The sequence below is a fragment of the Emys orbicularis genome, chromosome 3 (genome assembly GCF_028017835.1).
Source record: "Emys orbicularis isolate rEmyOrb1 chromosome 3, rEmyOrb1.hap1, whole genome shotgun sequence".
NCBI classification, from domain to species: domain Eukaryota; kingdom Metazoa; phylum Chordata; order Testudines; family Emydidae; genus Emys; species Emys orbicularis.
This window is the reverse complement of record NC_088685.1, coordinates 42,688,772-42,697,554: the sequence shown is the minus strand read 5'-3', so window position 1 is coordinate 42,697,554 and position 8,783 is coordinate 42,688,772.

Sequence of the window (8,783 nt, the reverse complement as noted above, 5' to 3'; positions counted from 1 at the left end):
CTCTGGGAAAGGTGGATGATAAGCTGCGAGGCGTTGACAACGGCCACAACTGCAGCGATGGTCGCAGCGGGCTCCATGCTCGCAGTGCTGTGGCGTCCGCGCTGTCACTGACCAGAAAAGTGCGCGAACTGATTTCCCGCCGGCGCTTTCAGGGAGGGAGGGCGGGAGTGACGGACGGATGACGACAGTTACCCAAAAGCACCCTCGACACATTTTTTTACCCAGAAGGCATTGGCGGCTCGACCCAGAATTCCAATGGGCAGCGGGGACTGCGGGAACTGTGGGATAGCTGCCCACAGTGCACCGCTTCCAATGTCGACGCTTTGCCCGTTAGTGTGGACTCACAAAGTCGAATTACTGTCCTTAGTGTGGACACACACGTTCGACTTTGCAATATCGATTCCACATATTCGATTTAAGTGAAATCGAACTACTCTCGTAGTGTAGACATACCCTAAGTTGTAAATAAGGGCTTAAGTAGTTGGCTGATGTCAGTCTAGCTAAGATAAGCAGGAACACTCTGGACAAAATGGACAAATAAACGTTGATTGCATAGGCTCATCTGCTGCTGGTTGTTTTTCCTTGAAAAACATGGTGATCGGCAACTGTCGCTGTTATCTTTTCAGCTGCTCAAACATTTCTTGATACGGTCTCAAATCGTCTGTAATACTGCGTGTGATTTTGAGGCTTCGTTCCATAGAGAGAGTCAACGAGAAACTGCTGAACTTGAATTAATATGCAGACTAGACACCGTGCCTTTTCAGTCTTCACTAAAGTCTTATCACGCACCTGGCTCATCACCTTAGCAGTTATTGGAGCACTTGATGCCATGGCTTGATGAATTTCTCTCTCTTGAATCTTGATGGCACGGATGCTAGATTTGTTGCGGCCATATTTATGTGCCACATTGGAGACCGACATACCGTCTCTCAATAAGTCCAACACAGCCAGTTTTTCCTCCAGAGTTGGAACAGATCGCTATTTCTTCGGTTGAGCACCAGATGAAGTAGTTGGCTTGCGTTTAGGGGCCATGTTATATGAAAAATACGTACAGTATCTTTAAACACTAGAATCACACTCAGCGTGATGAGATGCTCACACTATGAGAGGCACGCGGGAACTGAGACCGACTGAGGGAACAGCAGATTCACGTCTCCCATCTCACGCTCACTCTGGGGCATACGCTCATTGAGTGGAATGGTGGGTGGAATCACCCGCACTATTTACAGGTATCTTGTTATTTTTCTTTTTTTTGCCGAGCGTGTATAGTTGAATTCGCATAAGTTAAAAGCACATATGATGCGACTCACCTGTACCTGAATGTCAAATTCCAGAGATAAACTGAGTTTTTGGGAACCAAGTGAAAAAGGGTCTCAGGGGAGCCCAATATCCTTGCCCTGAAGAACTTAGACTTTAAAAAGACAAGAGAGAGACGCAGGGTGGGAGAAAGAGATATCGGAACATAACTCCCCTTTGCTTCGCAAGTTACTCAGGAGCAGGCAACACTCACATGTGATGTGTGCCACAGACTTATTGTTGTCGACAATAAAGGAGATCTTGAGTATCCCCGTGGTGATGTTGGATAGGTGGGAACTTCTATCTACCCCTGTGCTGCAGCCCTTCTATTTATAAGGAAATTAATTTTGGTGACATCTCTACCTGGCTGGGCCCTGTACACACACACACACACACAGAGTTGTTTACAGTAGTGAATAAAACTTAACAAAATTACATTTACACCAGCACATGTTATCCCACCCTTAGTGTGCATGCCTCTTAATTTCAGAGTTCTAGATGTTTGTGTGCGTGCATTTGAAGACCCTGAACCTGGAGACAGCGCTCTGTTGGTCAAGTAAAATAGTCCAGACAAGTCAACAAGGAGCAGAGTGATTCTAACTTGGCATCAATCCAGGCTGCACGACCCCTGTGAAGATGTGAGTTGTTATAACAGGGGTCAGTAATTCTGGAACCTGATTAGACAATAAGACCACTTCTTCTCTTCTCAGACTCAGGAAAAGCACTTAAAGTCTCTTCTCTATTCCCCTTGCCCTGAAAGCACTTTCCCAAACAAAAAAAAAACATTGTGGTTACTCACCCTACATAAGAACATAAGAACGGCCATACCGGGTCAGACCAAAGGTCCATCTAGCCCAGTATCCTGTCTACCGACACTGGCCAATGCCAAGTGCCCCAGAGGGAGTGGATCAACAGGCAATGATCAAGTGATCTCTCTCCTGCCATCCATCTCCATCCTCTGACAAACAGAGGCTAGGGACACCATTCCTTACCCATCCTGCCTAATAGCCATTAATGGACTTAACCACCATGAATTTATCCAGTTCTCTTTTAAACACTGTTATAGTCCTAGCCTTCACAACCTCCTCAGGTAAGGAGTTCCACAAGTTGACTGTGCGCTGCATGAAGAACTTCCTTGTATTTGTTTTAAACCTGCTGCCTATTAATTTCATTTGGTGACCCCGAGTTCTTGTATTATGGGAATAAGTAATTAACTTTTCCTTATCCACTTTCTCCACATCACTCATGATTTTATATACCTCTATCATATCCCCCCTTAGTCTCCTCTTTTCCAACTGAAGAGTCCTAAACTCTTTAATCTCTCCTCATATGGGACCCGTTCCAAACCCCTAATCATTTTAGTTGCCCTTTTCTGAACCTTTTCTAGTGCCAGTATATCTTTTTTGAGATGAGGAGACCACATCTGTACGCAGTATTCGAGATGTGGGCGTACCATTGATTTATATAAGGGCAATAATATATTCTCAGTCTTATTCTCTATCCCCTTTTTAATGATCCCTAACATCCTGTTTGCTTTTTTGACCGCCTCTGCACACTGCGCGGACATCTTCAGAGAAATATCCACGATGACTCCAAGATCTTTTTCCTGACTTGTTGTAGCTAAATTAGCCCCCACCATATTGTATGTATAGTTGGGGTTATTTTTTCCTATGTGCATTACTTTACATTTATCCACATTAAATTTCATTTGCCATTTTGTTGCCCAATCACTTAGTTTTGTGAGATCTTTTTGAAGTTCATCACAGTCTGCTTTGGTCTTAACTATCTTGAGTAGTTTAGTATCATCTGCAAACTTTGCCACCTCACTGTTTACCCCTTTCTCCAAATCATTTATAAATAAGTTGAATAGGATTGGTCCGAGGACTGACCCTTGGGGAACACCACTAGTTACCCCTCTCCATTCTGAGAATTTACCATTAATTCCTACCCTTTGTTCCCGGTCTTCTAACCAGTTCTCAATCCATGAAAGGACCTTCCCTTTTATCCCATGACAACTTACTTTACTTAAGAGCCTTTGGTGAGGGACCTTGTCAAAGGCTTTCTGGAAATCTAAGTACACTATGTCCACTGGATCCCCCTTGTCCACATGTTTGTTGACCCCTTCAAAGAACTCTAATAGATTAGTAAAACACGATTTCCCTTTACAGAAACCATGTTGACTATTGCTCAACAGTTTATGTTTTTCTATGTGTCTGACAATTTTATTCTTAACTATTGTTTCGACTAATTTGCCCGGTACCGACGTTAGACTTACCGGTCTGTAATTGCCGGGATCACCTCTAGAGCCCTTTTTAAATATTGGCGTTACATTAGCTAACTTCCTGTCATTGGGTACAGAAGCTGATTGAAAGGACAGGTTACAAACCTTAGTTAATAGTTTTGCAACTTCACATTTGAGTTCTTTCAGAACTCTTGGGTGAATGCCATCTGGTCCCGGTGACTTGTTAAAGTTAAGTTTATCAACTAATTCCAAAACCTCCTCTAGTGACACTTCAATCTGTGACAGTTCCTCAGATTTGTCACCTACAAAAGCCGGCTCAGGTTTGGGAATCTCCCTAACATCCTCAGCCGTGAAGACTGAAGCAAAGAATCCATTTAGTTTCTCCGCAATGACTTTATCGTGTTTAAGCGCTCCTTTTGTATCTCGATCATCAAGAGGCCCCACTGGTTGTTTAGCAGGCTTCCTGCTTCTGATATACTTAAAAAACATTTTGTTATTACCTTTGGAGTTTTTGGCTAGCCATTCTTCAAACTCCTCTTTGGCTTTTCTTATTACATTCTTGCACTTAATTTGGCAGCGTTTATGCTCCTTTCTATTTGCCTCACTAGGATTTGACTTCCACTTTTTAAAGGAAGTCTTTTTATCACTCACTGCTTCTTTTACATGGTTGTTAAGCCACGGTGGCTCTTTTTTAGTTCTTTTACTGTATTTCTTAATTTGGGGTATACATTGAAGTTGGGCCTCTATTATGGTGTCTTTAAAAAGCGTCCATGCAGCTTGCAGGGATTTCACTTTAGTCACTGTACTTTTTAACTTCTGTTTAACTAACCCCCTCATTTTTGCATAGTTCCCCCTTTTGAAATTAAATGCCAGAGTGTTGGGCTGTTGAGATGTTCTTCCCACCACAGGGATGTTGAATGCTATTGTATTATGGTCACTATTTCCAAGCGGTCCTGCTATAGTTACCTCTTGGACCAGCTCCTGCGCTCCACTCAGTACTAAATCTAGAGTTGCCTCTCCCCTTGTGGGTTCCCGTACCAGCTGCTCCATGAAGCAGTCATTTAAAGTATCGAGAAATTTTATCTCTGCATTTCGTCCTGAAGTGAAATGTTCCCAGTCAATATGGGGATAATTGAAATCCCCCACTATTATTGGTTTCTTAATTTTGATAGCCTCTCTAATTTCCCTTAGCATTTCATCATTACTATCACTGTCCTGGTCAGGTGGTCTATAATACATCCCTAATGTTATATTCTTAATAGAGCATGAAATTTCTATCCAGAGAGATTCTATGGAACATGCGGATTTGCTTAAGATTTTTACTTCATTTGATTCTACATTTTCTTTCACATATAGTGCAACTCCCGCCCGCACGACCTGTTCTGTCCTTCCGATATATTTTGTACCCCGGAATGATTGTGTCCCATTGATTGCTCTCAGTCCACCAGGTTTCTGTGATGCCTATTATATCAATATCCTCCTTTATCACGAGGCACTCTAGTTTACCCATCTTATTATTTAGACGTCTAGCATTTGTGTACAAGCACTTTAAAAACTTGCCACTGTTTATTTGTCTGCCCTTTTCTGATGTGTTAGATTCTTTTTTATGTGAATGTTTATCATCTGATCTGGCCCTTACATTATCCTCCTCCATCCTCTGCTCCGGACTATAAGCTGGAGATTCTCTATCATTAGACTCTCCCCTAAGAGAAGTCTCTGTCCGATCCACATGCTCCTCTGCAGCAGTCGGCTTCCCCCCATCTCCTAGTTTAAAAACTGCTCTACAACCTTTTTAATGTTTAGTGCCAGCAGTCTGGTTCCACTTTGGTTTAGGTGGAGCCCATCTCTCCTGTATAGGCTCCTCCCATCCCAGAAGTTTCCCCAGTTCCTAATGAATGTAAACCCCTCCTCTCTACACCATCGTCTCATCCACGCATTGAGACTCTGAAGCTCTGCCTGCCTACCTGGCCCTGCGCGTGGAACTGGGAGCATTTCTGAGAATGCCACCATAGAGGTCCTGGATTTCAGTCTCTTCCCTAGCAGCCTAAATTTGGCCTCCAGGACATCTCTCCTACCCTTCCCTATGTCATTGGTACCTACATGTACCATGACCACCGGCTCCTCCCCAGCACTACACATAAGTCTGTCTAGATGCCTCGAGAGATCTGCAACCTTCGCACCAGGCAGGCAAGTCACCATGCGGTTCTCCCGGTCATCACAAACCCAGCTATCTACGTTTCTAATGATCGAATCTCCCATTACTAACACCTGCCTTTTCCTAGCAACTGGAGTTCCCTCCCCTGGAGAGGCAACCTCAGTGCGAGAGGTAACCCCAGCACCATCTGGAAGGAGGGTCCCAACTATGGGAAGGTTTCCTTCTGCTCCCGTTGACTGCTCTGCTTCCCTGGGCCTTTCATCCTCCTCAACAGCACAGGGGCTGTCTGACCGAAGGTGGGACAATTCTACAGTGCCCCGGAAAGCCTCATCAACATACCTCTCTGTCTCCCTTAGCTCCTCCAGTTCTGCTACCCTGGCCTCCAAAGTCCGTACGTGGTCTCTGAGGGCCAGGAGCTCCTTGCACCGAATACACACATACGCCACCCGCCCACAGGGCATGTAATCATACATGCTGCACTCAGTGCAATAAACTGGATAGCCCCCACTCTGCAGCTGGGTTTCTGCCTGCATTGTCTCCTAGTTACTGAAAGGGTTGTTTAAGCAAAAGGTTTTGAATGTAGTTTGGTTTATAGGGTTTAAGGGGAATAAAGGGACCCCCGCTCCCTTCCCAACTCCCTTGCGAAACTCCCTGTTAGCAGCCCCTGTCTTCACTGCGTGGCAGGCTCTGTTAGCTCCGGTCACAGCAATGGCCTTTTGCCCTGGTTCCAATGAAGCCCAGCAATAGCCTCTTTGGCTCCACGTTAGTGATGGTAATATAGTATTTTATTTGCCTGAGATAGAATTTTGGGTTTTGTTTGCCCGTTTGATTTTTGATATTCTTGTATCCCCATTAACATATGTGAACAAGAAACAAAGACACTATGTGTTGCTTCTGCCTAGCAAGATGGGGGTTTTAGTACAATGCAAAAAGATAAGAAATAGGGCTGTCAATTAATCACAGTTAACTCAGATTAACCCCAAAAAATTAATCATGATTAAAAAAATTAATTGTGATTAATCGCAGTTTTAATCACACTATTAAACAATAATAGAATACCAATATTTTTGGATGTTTTTCTACATTTTCAAATATATTGATTTCATTTACAACAGAATACAAAGTGTACAGTGCTCACTTTATATTATTGTTTTTGAATACAAATATTAGCACTGTAAAAAAGATAAAAGAATTAGTATTTTTCAATTCACCTCATACAAGCACTGTAGTACAATCTCTTTATTATGAAAGGGCTAATTTACAAATGTAGATTTTTTTTGTTACATAAATGCACTCAGAAACAAAACAATGTAAAACTTCTGAGCCTACAAATCCACTCAGTCCTACTTCTTGTTCAACCAATCGCTAAGACAAACAAGTTTGTTTACATATATGGTAGATAATGCTGCCAGCTTCTTATTTACAACATCACCTGAAAGTGAGAACAAGCGTTCACATGGCACTTTTGCAGCCAGTGTTGCAAGGTATTTACGTGCCAGATATGCTAAACCAGGGGTCGGCAACGTTCGGCACGCGGCTCGCCAGGGTAAGCACCCTGGCAGGCCGGGCCAATTTATTTACCTGCTGACGCGGCAGGTTCGGCCGATCGCGGACCTCACTCGCCGCGGTTCGCCGTCCCGGGCCAATGGGGGTGGCGGGAAGCAGTGCAGGCGAGGGATGTGCTGGCCGCGGCTTCCCGCCACCCCCATTGACCCGGGACGGCGAACCGCGGCGAGTGAGGTCCGCGATCGGCCGAACCTGCCGCGTCAGCAGGTAAATAAACTGGCCCGGCCCGCCAGGGTGCTTACCCTGGCGAGCCGCGTGCCGAACGTTGCCGACCCCTGTGCTAAACATTTGTATGACCCTTCATGCTTGGCCATCATTACACAGGACATGCTTCCATGCTAATGACGCTCATTAAAAAATAATGCATTAATTAAATTTGTGACTCAACTCATTGGGGGAGAATTGTATGTCTCCTGCTCTGTGTTTCACCCACATTTTGCCATATATTTCATGTTATAGCAGTCTCGGATGATGACCTAGCACATGTTTGTTTTAAGAACACTTTCACTGCAGATTTGACAAAATGCAAAGAAGGTACCAATGTGAGATTTCTAAAGATAGCTACAGCACTCGTCCCAAGGTTTAAGAATCTGAAGTGCCGTCCAAAATCTGAGAGAGATCAGATGTGGAATATGCTGTCAGAAATATTAAAAGAGCAACAGTATGATGTAGAAACTACAGAACTACCAAAAAAGAAAATCAGCCTTCTGTTGGTGGCATCTGACTCAGATGATGAAAATGAACGTGCGTCAGTCTGCACTGTTTTGGATCATTATCGAGCAGAATCCATCATCAGCATGGAAGCATGTCTTCTGGAATCAGAAAAGGAGATGGGGGAGGTATTGGGGGACGTCAAGGGAAAGAAATATCAGAAAAAAAGGAATGGTATTACAAGGGATATGCACTAGGATGGCATACTGGGTAAAATGGGAAAATGATCTCCTCCAACATATTAAGGCTTTGGAGGGGATGGTGGACCAACAAAGGATTTTAACAGAGAAATCCATATTAGCAGTAGAGATAGCAGATCTAAAGACATGGGGCGCTGCACGGGGAATCCTATGAGGCAATTTGGTGGGAGAGGGATGAACAGGTGGGAAGGGTGGCAGACCAAGGATATGTCTTCACTACCCGCCGGATCAGCGGGTAGTAATCGATCTATCGGGGATCGATTTATCGCGTCTCATCTAGACACGATAAATCGATCCCCGAACGCGCTCCCCGTCGACTCCGGAACTCCACCAGAGCGAGAGGTGGAAGCAGAGTCGACGGGGGAGCCGCGGCCGTCGATCCCACGCCATGAGGACAGGCGGTAAGTCGATCTAAGATATGTCGACTTCAGCTACGCTATTCTCGTAGCTGAAGTTGCGTATCTTAGATCGATCCCCCCCCCCCCCAGTGTAGACCAGCCCTCAGAGGACAAGCTGTATCAATGTAAGCATGGGAATAATGGACTGGGGGGTCCCGAACCATCTGCCAATTGATGGCAGTAAAGGAGGTACTCCCTCCCTGCTACCCTGAGAA